The following is a 12,446-nucleotide window of genomic DNA, read 5'->3' as shown; positions in this document are numbered from 1 at the left end:
CCAAATAAATATTACTTCTTCTGTTTCAAATTGAATATTCATTTTTTTATTTAAATAGAGATTAAAAAATACTTTAATTTCAGTGTTTTTAATATTTTTTAAAATATTTAAAGTATACAATTTTTAATATCACAAAGTAAAAAAAAATTACAATATAATATGAAATGGAAGACAAAGAAAAGAGAGTTATTCTATGTTAGCTCTACAAAAAATTTATTCTCAATCTGCTATGTTAGATCCGAATACTCAGTATTAGAGAGATTAAAGAGCTTCTTCAACAGAGTTAGGATGTTACAATTTTTCACGTATATCGTGAAGTCAATCAGTGTGCCGATTAGATGACAACACATACAGAAAATCTAGAATTGAGTTTACATATTTTCGAATATCCACCACATGGTATTGTTTCTTATTTATTTGCAGACAGTCTAGGCATATCATGATCTAAGATGATGTAATATTTTTTATCTTTTTCCTTATATAAAAAAAAGAAAATAGATATAATTTAGATATGGATTAAAATGAAATGATAAGTATTCAATTTAGAACAAAAGAAATATAGTATATCTGTTTTTTTTAACATACCACATCTTCTTATCATGTAGGAATAGTATAATACTATTGATATCGATAAAATTCTAAAAGAAAAAAAAATAAAATATGAACTAAATTACAAGTTCAAACTAGTGTTAGTCCATTGACTTTTTTAATGTTTAGCCAATAAAAATGATACACATGTTCACGAGATCAATTGTTCAAGTTGACTTTTGTCCTAACAACCCAACAAGACTGCGCCGCATACGCCGGTTCCAGAGCTCCACTAACATTTATTTAAATATTATTTTTGTATGAGAATATCGTCATGAAGCATTAAAATATTATTTTAATAGCTGGAAGTCTAGCAACTCTAACATCTTAGGTTTAACAACTTCTCCACAGTAAGAAGTCTTTGACATCTAATATAACACTCGTTTTGCATTGTCACGGAATTCTCTATTTGATCCAAAGGTAACATTAAATATATAGGAATAATACTTAAAAAAATATATAAATTATTTAAAAATTTAAATAAATTTTATTTTTTATTATATTTAATTAAATTTTTATATTTTTATTTTAAATCAAATAAATCTTTATAATTAATAGTTGACTAATTATTATTAATCAAAACACTATTTATCATTTTATATCATGTGATGCTAACATGATATACTAATATATTATAATAAATGACGACGTGGCATGTTGATATGCTATGATGTCATGATTATATGATATTTTTTATATTTCATGTCAACATTACGTCACCACTATATGAGCACAAAAATGATAAGTGATATTTTGATTAATAATAATTAGTCAACTATTAATTATAAGAGTCTATTTGATCTAAAATAAAAATATAAGAGCTTGATTGAATGTAATAAAAAATAAAAACTTATTTAAAATTTTTTAAAAAATTTAAAATTTTTAAAAAAATTTTAAATTTTAAATAAAAAAAAATTTTTTGAATAAAAAATTCAATTGCTATTAATTTGTTTTCAATCACAAAAATAAATAATGTGATTACAATTACTTTCAATCATAATTTTTTAAACCAATAATGATGCTAAACGAAACTTAATATAAAACTTGTTTTGCATGGGAAATTTTTTTCTTGCTATAGGGAGGATTGGATAGGAGGATTACAAATTGTATGGGAGAAAGTATGTATTTTGAAGTATTATATGGTGATTTAAGAGAGGCTCATCCTTATTCAAGCTAGAAGGAGTTTTCGCAACCTTTATTTGTATAATAATTGCAAATGCTTATGCACCATTTTTGGGTGGTTGACAATGGAAACTTGAGAAGCATGTGAAGCAAAAGTGGTGATTAGCAGGAGACTTCAGCACAACCAATAATTCAGAAGAAAGAAAAGGTTGTAATTTAGAGTGTGAGGTAATTGATTTTGGCATAATGTGATTTTGACTTCTAAGTTTGGTTGGATCTTGGACTTGGATACATATGTATACACAAATTTCGCATTCTAAATTTAGACTTGAAAATTTGTAGACAAATTACAAAGATTTGGTGTGAGTCTACAATCTCTGGAGTTTCTATAATTAATTTCTGCATGCTTCATCTTCAAGGGTCTAAATTTGGACTTGATCTTGAACATGATTTGGACTTGAGATTTTTTTTGTAAGGGTCTAGGCTTAGACTTGATCTTGAACATGATCTGGACTTGAGCTTTTAAGTCTTCAAAAATCTTCTTCTTCTCAATTTCTAAATCCCCAAATAGTTTTGAGTAGCACTGTACTTATAATGTTAGATAAGAGACTATCATGAGGATTTAGTCTTTTTGAATTATCTATAAATTATTTAAATTTAATTAGAGATAAATCATGATAACTCACAATTGGATTTTGATTGACCAAACTTTGAGCCTTTGCATTTTGATTGGTTGAATTTAAGTTTTATCTCTAGATTATCTTAATTTATTTAGAGATAAATTAAATGACAAAATTTTTTATTTTATCTTCAAATTATCATAATTTTTATAGATAAATTAGTTGACCAATTGTTAAATTTTAATCTACTAAAAATTTAATATTATCTATAAATTATCTTGATTTATTTAAAGATATAAAGGATGACCAATAATTAAATTTTATATTCCAATTTAAATATTATCTTTAAATTATCTTCGGAGATATGTATGTGATAAATGAGTGAATTTTAATCTTTCCAACTATGTGTCTTTAAGATAATTCAGCTAATAAATTAATTATTTTATAATTAATTATATGTTATATTAATGATGTCCTTAGTACATATGGCAGCACGTGATTCATATTTGAAAATTTTCTTGCATTTACTAATTTTAGACACGTGACACCTTGTAATAGGATAATATTTTTTTTCTCTTTTTACAAATGTCCCCTCAAGACTTGTTCACACAAGATTTTGAATGTGACAAGTGGACAAGTCTTGAAATTTGAATTATTTTAATGCCAATATTTGCTTACACTCTATCTGGTAAAATAATAATAATAAAATATTTTTTTCTTAAGATATCTTAAAATACTAATATGCCTTGTTGGGTTTGTAATTCAAGTTCAATAGGACATCTTAAAATTCTAGTATACCTTGGCGGATTTGCAATTCAAGTTCAATAAGACATCTTATAATCCTAGTATGCCTTGACGGATTTGCAATTCAAGTTCAATTCGAATTATGCTTATTCAACCAATTAGGAAAAGATTTATAATCTCAGAAGAAGTATCTTGCAATGGAATTATAATCTTGGACTTTTTTTTTTTTTTTTTGCAATTGGTAGGGTACTTCTTAATCAACCAAGATTGGGATTTTTACTCTATAAAAATAGAGCTCCCTTGCAAACATCAAGATATTAGAATTGCTACAATCAATAATTTTTTTTGTGGTTGCCATTGTTTCTATTCATTCATCGGTTTATACCTGCAGATTCAAGATCTCTCAAATCATCGTCAAGTAAAAGTCCTTGCTTCTTGGTGGTAAAAGCTTCTTAACTTCTTCAAAATCCTTTCTTTCTTCTTGTTTTATTAGTGTGGTTAACCGATTGCAATCTTTTGACTCTTTAAATCTACAGACTTGTCATGTTAAAATTTATGTAAGCTACCATCATCTTGCCACGTTATAAGTTCATGATCCTTTTGTTGCAATTGCCTTTTGTTGCTTTTATGTTATGCCATTTTGCCGGCAACTGATTTTGCGTTCCACTTGTCTCACCATGATCCAATTCTTGCCATATTATGGATTCAAGAATTAAATTAAGACATCATGTTACAGATCATTCATGTTGACCCATGTTTGATAGCATATGCACAACTACTTGCATCAAGCTTCAACAAAGTAAGATGCCACGTCTTGGATTTAATTTAGCTTATGTCACAGCCCAAATTCCAGGGCCATGACCGACGCATGGGCCCAATGGGCATAACCCACCAAGCCCAAGTAAGCCTATTATGTAATCTTGCTTAACATCCCATCAATTATTCTCAAGTCACCTTTCATAATTCCAACTTATAATCACTTTAATAATGGGCTATAGCAATCAAGAATTTCATTAATATAAATCCAAAATGATGTTAACATTTCAACTTATGGTGGCATTAACAGTTAAAATATACATATTTCGTCTAAGACACGTATTTTAGTATTTTACATCACATGAACGTACTCATAAAACAAAATGACTCTTGACTTCCAGCGGAGTAACCACAGTGAAGATGCGGCTACTGAGATGCCATTGTACTTACTAAGAAAGCGAGTATATGTGTGCGACTCAATCTAGGTCCCAACTGCCTCCAAATCTAAAAACATGAATTTAAAAAAAAACGTGAGTATAAAACTCAGTGAGTGAACATAAGAAGGAAACAAGCAATCAATAGGAAGAATTTGGAAATCATTATGCACTTGTTTCAAAAACAACACAATTGATTTAATTTCTTACTAAAAACCCCTCTTTCAAACTTTTATTGATAACCTCATAGTGTTGCAACAACCCATGATTAATCCATGAAGTTAAATGGGTGAAAAATATGTCAAAAACCAAATAGGGTAGCATGTAGGACAAAATGTTTCTCATTGCAGCGAAGTTCATTCTCGCTACAGCGAGAAATAGTACCAGTTTGCATATGTTTCAGTTTTTCTATCATATCTCTCGTTAAAGAAGTCTAATTGACCTGATTTTTGAACCATTGGAAAGATAGGAGGTAGGGCTACAACTTTGATGTTTATCACTTTTCCCAGTTCAGACGGAAAGGTGGTCAAAATCTTCATCAAAATGAAGGCACTGCATTAGAACCTGAGAGTTTCTCGTTGCAGCAAGATTTATTTTCGCTGCAGCGAGTTTTTTGCTACCAAAACAGAATGTTTCTCGCTGCAGCGAGAAGTAGGGCACTTAAGTGTAAAAAGGACCTCATTTACACTAAAAACCCAATTGGTGTTGCAATGAACTCAATTTGCAAGAAAATGGGACATTCTCAAGATTCATCATGCCAATTTCAACATGAAATGCTAAAAAATTTCCAAAGTTCAACATGCCAAAATTTCACATGCATTACAACCATATACCATATATGTATATATATCAATCATCATGCACACCCTTCCATCATCATCAGCTCATATGCAACGGCTTATGCGCACTCTTACTCGCATATAGCCGAGTCAGCAACAGCTTATGCGCACTCCCACTCGCACATAACTGGGTCAATATCATTACACAATATTATTCGTATATATATATAAACATAATGTAGTAGTACAACAATCCATAATAGCCACATATCACATATAGAAACAATTTATCAAAGGCTTGTTCCCAAGGCACCAATTTTGAAGATAAAAGGGATTCAATCAAACATACTTGTATACACATCCCAAAACCTTTTTAATGCAAGTTCACTCACCGGGATTGTTGAACCTCTAATTGACTTTAACTTTTGTTATTACTTCAAACGGACATGTGAGGCCTTGTTGGAACCTATCACCCACAATATAACTATAAAAAATATAACAGTTCATAAATCAAATTTCTAGCCATCTCTAACACCTTAAAATCAAATTCTAACTCATTTCTCACCTTGGTGGTTTTTTTTTTTGGTAGTTGAATTCCTTTTCAAAAGCTTCCAAGCTACTATGGCAAGTCTCTCTTTCTCTCTCTAAAACTTTCAACTAGTGAGAGAAAGTGCTGAACAAAGACTTTTTGAGGGTTTTAAGGTGTAAAAGTGGAAGAGCATGAAAAATCGTATGAAAGAGTGGGCAAAAGCATGAAATTTGGAGCTAGAGAAAGAAAGTTATAAAGTTTTCATACCATGCTTCCATGGAGGGGAAAACAAATGTGAGATGGAATGAGGAAGAAGAAGAAGCTACTGGAAGGAGAAGATATTTATAGCTAAAGCTTATCCATTCCACTTGAAATTACGAAAATGCCTTTAGCACATTAACTTGTTCTCCTTCAATCCTTGGTGTAATTTTTTTACTCTTTTGATACTAAAACAAGTCCATAATGGTCTAGATATACTCGGGTTTACGAAACTTAAAAATTTTGACCCGAGGTAAAAAATGACCATTTTGCCCCTGTGGTCAAAATTATTGAAACTTCTAGTTTTCTTTGTGTTTTCATCATTACACATTATTTATTCGGTCTTATGCCTATTTAGACCTTAAAATATCATAAAACCTTTTTCTGGGAGCTTTTTAGAGGAAATGACGAAACTACCCCTAGCTCGTGTTATTGCGTCTATGTGTAGTTATGAGCCTATAAGGGTTGAGGTCTCACTGCTTCTTTGCTACCATTGCTTCCATCTCGGATTATTTTCTGTAATTTTTTTGTTAATATTGTCCCAAATTTCTAGGCTTTTTATTGCTACAATTTTACTGATTTCTTTTCTTAATGCCTTTGTTGTATTCTTTTTTATAGATTTCTTATCTTAATAAATTGCTTGCTTCACTTAGACTAATGATTTAATTTCCTTTTGATTGTTAAATCTCAAATCTATTCGTCTATAATCAAGACAAGCCAAAATTGGAGTGGAAGAAATTGGTAGATTCTTGATCATAGAAATAGCCTTGGTGAGTGCATACTTGTTGATCTTTGGAAGGTGTTCTTGTCATAGTACAATTGTTGATCATTGAAGGGTGCTTTTTCTCATAGTATAATTGTTGATCCTTGGAAGGTGCTCTTTATCATAGCACAATTCAAAATGACCATGATACACTTTAAGGATTATAAAGATCACTTTGTCATTTTTTTCAAGAAGGATAAAGATATGAAGAAGTTGTTATTTCTTCTCACAAAGAGACCTATATTTGGTCAATTTGCTATCTCAACAATTAACATTTATTACTCCTGCAAATTTGCAGGAATTGACTTTTAAGCTAATCAAAATTTCATAATCTTCTTCGAAAGTGCAATGCCTTCAATTTTGTCTTCATGATAAAACTTCAAGTCAAGAGGAATTTGTCACCTTGGGAAGTCACGTAGTTTTTTGTGAGGCTTATTGGGGAAGTTCTTTCAAGATTAATGGAGAATTTAATTATATTCCTACGTAGTATGAGTGGAATAAAGATGTGTTATTTCGGTATGAGAAGCTTTATATGCTTTATGTACTTATGATCGCGACAAGGATTTCATTCGAGCATTTTGTGAGGGTTAGTGCCCTGCCACGAACACTCTTCACACTACCTTAAGAGAAGCTTTCATATTATTATGGGATTTGCACAAATTGAGTGGTCTTACTATTCATGATTGGTTTTATGATGAAGTCATTTCATCTGCCAAATAATTGACTAGTGTTGGTGCTAAAGTGAGATTGCATCTCAAAAATTATGAATACTTATTTGTTGCCTTTTATCATTTACATGAAAGAAAATATGGTCAAGACAAAGTCTATATTGACAATTGGATCAACTTTTGGTTTCGAGGTAAATTACATTATTAAAACCCCTAGCTCGTAAAGCAAAGAAGTCAACTTGCCCAAAGGCCACGCACAACTGCACCACAATTATCAAGAAGTATGAAACTTGGACATTGACTAGAGCCAAGGTATATGATGAACTTGGCATTATAGAAAATTACAAGAATGACACTTATTTGGCTGCTTTCCTTTCTTGTTGGCTTTGTTTACTTGTTTTTTCTAAGTGCAAACTCTAGCATTTGACTAGAGACATTTAGGATCACTAGCTTTATGGCTACTAGCGCTATAGGTGTTAACCTTACCATTCTAGTGCTTGCTAAAATCCATCAAGGGCTTAACAAAATTGCTCTTTTTATTCAAATCGATTTTTTGGACGCATGTTTTCCTGTTCACTATGTTTATGGATGGTTGGGTCATTATTTTGAAACTCATTTCTTAACTTCGTAAAAGTTAATTAGACCCATGATGATGAAGTTCTTTAGAGAAAGTGGGGTCAAATATTTTAGTGAATAAGACGCGCATAAATTGATTCACAGAAAATTGGTGTAGGATGCTAATATATTTTCCAAAAAACAAGATGAGATTATCATCGATAGTAGACCACTGATCCTTCGCATCATGACTACTTAGTGTTCGTTCCAGCTACTTGCATGTTCAATGTTTCAACACCATCATTGTAGAGCCTTACAATCCTCATCGATTTGGAAAAGAATTTGGCTTTTACCAAAGTGTCCTTAGGATTCTTGAGATTGATATTTGGCAAATTTGCATGTTTTCCAATACTCAATCAAAGTTAATTTCTCCGATTTGTTGAATAAATATTAATGATCATGCCACTGCAAGCTATATGGATTAGTGGTTCCAAGTTCATGATTCTTACCTTGAACATTGAATTGAAGCTTTGATTTCTAGTACCTATCAAACACCATCTAAATGATTAAGACAATAACAGGAAAGGCCTTCCAAAATTGAACAAGACAAGAATAAAATGCTTGCTGCAACAAATTTCTATAGTAGAGAAGAACATAAGGAACCTTAAAAAACACACAATCTTCGATTGTTTTATCTTGCTAGTGCGAAATAAGGAACTCTTGAAAAAATTTTTGTGCACAAGGGTGTAATAGCTATTGAAGGCTATAGTAGTGAAACTGATTGTGAGAGACATTGGAAGCGAGCCACCAAAGAAACAAAAAGTATGGTACCCTTCTTGTCTTACATTTCTTGAGGACATTCACATACTTAATTGTTCTCTACTTCTAGAAACTTTTGATGATCTGGTAACTATATCATGAATTTTTTATAATTTTTTTATTTTCTATTTTATGGGAATAATTTTCATTTTTTTAGCTTCAAAGTCAAAACCTAGCCAAAGAGGTTATTAATGAGGGAGTTCTTACTACTAATAAAGCTTCAGTTTCTAATCCCCATGGATTTAACAAGTTTGCATCTAAGATAGGAAACCGTGTTACTTGAAAGATTTTGGACACAACCTCAAATCAAGAAAATACTTTTCATCATGTAATTGCTATAAAAATTGGTGATGCTTTTAAAAGTGCAACCAACAGGGGCGAACGTACATTTAATATAGTGGTGTCACATGACACCACTTATTCACTGAAAATGTCAAAAATTTGTACTTGTTATACTACTTATGCTAGACTTTTATGTAGTTAATGACGCTAATGAACTTATTAATTTTTTTTTTTGCAATTTTGTAAGGAGTGGGGTCAAAAACTCCAAGTCAAAGTAGATTTATCAAAAAATAATTTATATACTAATATTTAAATACTACATGGGAAGACAAAAAAACTTCCTTCTATATTTTAAGATTTTATTAAAAACATCTAAACCTAAACTATTCTCCCTTTCAAAAAATTCAAGTTCTACTCTTGAGACTCGTAGTGATGCTTCCTCTTCTAGGTCATTGGTTATATTTTTCACTATTTCAAAACAACTCATTTAGGTTTTAATTGTAAGTAATTTTCAAAATTAAGTTTTTAAATACTTCATGTCAAAATATTTTTGATTAATTTGATAGTTTGTGTTTATAATTATAATCTAGCTAATAGAAAATAGTATTGCATATCAAATAATATCTTGAAATTATCAGTCTTATTTTATTTATTTTATTTATTTTGTAGATATATTGTTTGATTTTTGATTTTTGTATTTAACTTTATCTGGTTTGTAGATGCTTGTATTTAGTTTTGATCAATGAATAGAAAATTGTTATATTGTTAGTTGTTGAACTTGATAATTTGTTATGTAAGGTCATATTTTATTTAATAATAATATTTTAGTTTGTGCTAATGAGTAGTAATTTTTAATAATTTTTTTATAATTTTGGTAAATAAGCCATGAAAAGATACTTTAAAAGAAAAGAAATTGTCTCACAAGACTCATATCTCCGACTACAACGACAAAATTCTACTAATGATGGTACTCAACAATATTCTAAGCAAAATAGTGTTGAATTTGATTTAAATACTCTCCCGACAGATCTTAGAATGAGGAAAAATAATTTTTTAGTATCATCTTAATGATCAAGATGAAATTAGAAGAACAAATTTGCAGAAAGGGCCATGTAAACCTCGTGACCGTAAAGTTTCCTCTAAGAATTATTTTGTGGGATTCCTTGTCGATTTAATTCTTCTTGGTTGAATGACTATGGTAGTTGGTCAGAGTATAGTATACAAAAAGATGCTGCATTTTCCTTGTGTTGTTATTTATTTAAAAATGAAATCAAAAAAAAAGGGGAAGGTGATTCTTTTGTAATTGAACGTTTCATAGGTTGGAATAAGAAAGAAAAATTGGATACTCATGTTAGCAATTGCAATAGTGCATATAATAAAGCTTTATAGAAATGCCAAGACTTGATGAAGTAGGAACATTGATGTAGCACTTTGTAGGCAAATGAAACAAGTTAAAAGAGATTATAGAACTCACTTGATTACATTTATGGATTGCATTAGGTTTCTCTTATACCAAGGGCTAGTTTTTCAAAGACATGATGAATATGAAAACTCAAAGAATAGAAGGAATTTTCTTGAGCTTTTGCAATTTTTAGCTAATCATAATGATAAAGTAAGCAAGGTTGTCTTGGAACGTTCTCAAAAAAATCTCAAATTGGTGTCCCTTAAAATTAAGAAAGATATTTTGAATGTAGCTTCAAGTGAGATCAAATTATCAATCATTAAAGATCTTGGAAGTGAATTGTTTAGGGTATTAGTTGATGAGGCTTGAGATGTATCGAGTAAAGAACAAATGGCTGTTGTCTTACATTATGTTGATAAAAAAGGCTTGGTAACGGAATGATTTCTTAGTATTGCTCATGTTACGGATACAAGTGCTACATCATTTAAAGCAACAATTGAAGCAATGTATTCTAAGTGTTGGCTTAGCTTGTCAAGACTTTGTGGACAAGGCTTTGATGGAGTTAGTAATATGTAAGGTGAATTCAATGGCTTGAAAACTTTAATTATGAGAGAAAATGAATCAGTTTAGTATATTCATTGTTTTGTTCATGAACTTCAATTAGCATTTGTAGCTGATGTAGAAAAAAAAATGTTGGCATTGCTTCAAGCAGAGAGATATTTTTAATATGGTTGGTAATTTGACCAATGTTGTTGGAGCTTCTTGCAAGCGGAGAGATATTTTGAGAGAGCAACAAGCGTCACAGATTAAAGAGGCATTAGATAAAGATGAGCTTCAAAATGGGCAAGGTCTAAATCAAGAAACAAGTCTTAAAAGGAAAGTGATACACGTTGGGCTTCCCACTATGGGACACTATTAAACTTGATTGTTATGTTTTCTTCTGCAGTTGAAGTACTTGAGTTCATTGAATAAGATGGAAAAAAGACAAAGCAAAAAATCGAGGCACATGTTCTTCTTGTTTTTCTACAATTATTTGAATTTGCCTTTACACTGCACTTGATGAAAAATGTTTTGGAGATCATTAATGAGATATCTTTGACTTTGTAAAGAAAAGATCAAGACATTATAAATGCTATGACACTTGTTAAAGTGTTTAAGCAATGCTTACAAATGATGAAAAGTGAACGATGGGAATCTCTATTAAGTGAAGCTTTTTCATTTTGTAATAAACAAGACATAGTGATTCTAAAAATGAATACCACATTTGTGCTTCGAGGAAGGTCAAGACGCGAAGCTCCAAAAGTATCAAATTTTCATCATTATCATTTTGGGTAAAATACTCTCACCCCCTTAAGTTTTGATCGAAATTACACGGAGGTCCATTAGTTTTAAAAAAAATAACTCCAACCCAAAAAATTATTTTCCACTGATACGTAGGTCCAGTCGTTAGTAAACTGTTAGTGTTTCCATTAATTTGATGATGTGGCAATGGTAAAAAGATAATTTTACCCTTGATTAAATTTTAAATTACTATTATATAATTTTATTAATTTTTTATTAATTTTTTTATAAATGAAAAAGAAACTCCTAGATTAGGAGCTTGATCGGGACTCCTTTTGAGGAACTCGATATGGGGCTCCCCTCCCTTGGGAGCATCGGCTAGTACTCCCTTTTCTTACGGAGTTGGGGAGCACCAAACGGTGCTCCTTATTTGTTTAATTTTCTTAAAAAATATAATAATAAATTTTTAAATTAATAAAGAAAAAAAAGAACATTTTAGTCTTTTCATAATCTTAGTTAATGGTATCTGCATTTTTGAGGCAGAGTGTCCATTTTGAAAACTAATGGATCTACTTGAAATTTTGACTAAACCTTAAGAGGTGGGGGTATTTTACCCTATCAATTTTGATGTAATGAATGAAGTTTTAGATTTGCAACTTAATCGTTTCATTGAATTGAACATAGAGCTACTTCAGTGTATTGCATGCTTACATCCTAGCAATTAATTTTCTGCCTTCACAAAGAAAGGTTGATTCATATGACTCAATTGTATACTTTTGATTTTTTAGCAGTGGATTTAGTGACACTTGAAAATCGACTTGAAAATTATATTGTAGACTTTTGTTT

This window comes from Theobroma cacao, chromosome 6 (genome assembly GCF_000208745.1).
Source record: "Theobroma cacao cultivar B97-61/B2 chromosome 6, Criollo_cocoa_genome_V2, whole genome shotgun sequence".
Lineage (NCBI taxonomy): Eukaryota > Viridiplantae > Streptophyta > Magnoliopsida > Malvales > Malvaceae > Theobroma > Theobroma cacao.
The sequence above is the reverse complement of the archived record's forward strand: the minus strand, read 5'-3'. Positions refer to the sequence as shown.